This window comes from Myotis brandtii, unplaced genomic scaffold (genome assembly GCF_000412655.1).
Source record: "Myotis brandtii unplaced genomic scaffold, ASM41265v1 scaffold345, whole genome shotgun sequence".
NCBI classification, from domain to species: Eukaryota; Metazoa; Chordata; class Mammalia; order Chiroptera; family Vespertilionidae; genus Myotis; species Myotis brandtii.
In genome coordinates, this window is record NW_005363283.1 from 368,470 (window position 1) to 370,372 (window position 1,903).

Genomic DNA, 1,903 nt, shown 5'->3' on the forward strand with positions numbered 1-1,903 from the left:
ATATACAGGGTGTCCCCCCAAAATGTATACACACTTTGAATACCTACTAATTCCAATGGTTTTAAGCATAAGAAAGAAACAATGGAGCTGTTATCTGTTAAAAGTGTGGGCACAAAGAGGTAGTTGGACATTCCCTGAGGAGTCTCAGATTGGAGAGGGTGAAGGCCAGACTGAGGGGCCCCTTTCCCCCCTTACCCCAGTGCACAAATTTCATGCACTGGGCTACTATTTTATATATATAAAATCCTAATAAATATGCAAATAGACCGAATGGCAGAATGACCAGCAAAACAACCAGTCGCTATGATGCACACTGACCACCAGGGGCAGATGCTCAACACAGGAGCTACCCCCAGCCTGCAGGTCCCAACTGGCAGTGGCAGTGGGGGGCGGGGCTGGCAAGTGAGTGGTGCCAGGCCAGCTAAGGCAGGTGTGAGCAAGAGCCCCTTGATCATCCTGCCAGTCGCCCTGCAGAGGGAGGCGACTGGTAGGGCTGGGGAGTGGGTGACTCCAGGCTAAGATGGATTAGAATGGGGGCCCCAAACACCCCCTTGGTCGCCCAACACATTGGCCCTGATCACCAGCCAGGCCTAGGGACCCTACCTGTGCATAAATTTTGTGCACTGGGCCTCTAGTATTCAATATTCATTAGCTGATCATCATCCTTTGAAGGTAAATTTTCAGAAAAAAATCAGATGCCATTAGAAGCTAAATCTGCTTTAAAAATATGAATGATCAACCTTGGTATTATTCTTTGAGTCAAAAGCAACATATGATGAGAAAATAATGAAATCTGCTCCTGTAAAAATAGTTGGGAAGATGATTGCAAACTACAATTGTTCAAATGACTAGAAGATGTATATGGTGTTCACAAGAAATAAAGTAGAAACTTTTGCACAATTTGGGACATTGTTCTTGTCAATTTTCACTCTCAAGGACAGAATTACATTTTGGTGCTTTATTGATCACGGATGAGCAAGGGAGATGGACTCATAAAAGAAAAGGGACCTGGGAGTAGTGGCAGGCAAGGTAGGTGGAATGTAAATGCAGCAGAGGCCCCAGGGCAAGACTCACATATTGGAGATAAAAGTCCAAGAGGATTTATGGAAAATTTAACACAGTTATAAGCTATGAATCATGTTAGGTGAAAAATCAGGAAATAATTGTATAATGTATAATTTCCACAACAATACATATTACAGATGGAAAAATCTATCTGTTTTTCTGAAATAAAGACACATCCACATGATTTTCAAATTTCACAGGTACTCCCACAGTTGCGCAAAGTGGTGGTGGTCCCAGATGTCTGGAAAGACTGAGACAATATCAATATAATGTTAACTGCATGAGATTATGCACAGTAGGGAAGGAAGAAGATTGTACTCCAAATCTGGGCAAAGGAAGTTTATTCAGAGGTGTTGCCCATAATTGCCTGTGGGTATCAAGCTCTTTGGCCCTCTGTTGTAGGAGAGTTAAATGTCTTCCCAAATGCTTTCAGTGGTTACCAAATCTTTCCTCCTGGTCCTAGCCAGTTTTTCTCAGTGGATAGAGGCATCAACCTGCAGACCGAAGGGTCCCAGATTCTATTTGATTCCAGTCAACGGCACATACTTCAATTGCAGGTTTCTTCCCAATCCAGCCCCAGGTCGGTGCACATGCAAGAGTCAAGCATTTGTTGTGTTTCTCTCACATCAATGTTTCTCTTTGTCTTTCCCTCTCTCTTCCAGTTTCTCTAAAAATTAATAGAAAAATAACCCCAGGTGATGACTAAAAAACATCAAATTAAATTAAATTAAATTAAATTAAATTAAATAAGCCAGTCAATGAAGGAAAAATACCACATGATCTCACCCATTTATGGATAATAAAGACCATAATAAACTTTTGAACAAAAATAGATACA

General features: G+C 41.6%; 1 pseudogene; it reads left to right on the top strand.

The window, feature by feature from the left end:
* The window catches only part of LOC102252611, a 14,382-nt pseudogene extending 13,063 nt beyond the window's left edge, over window positions 1-1,319 (top strand).
* Window positions 1,320-1,903: the final 584 nt, after the last annotated feature.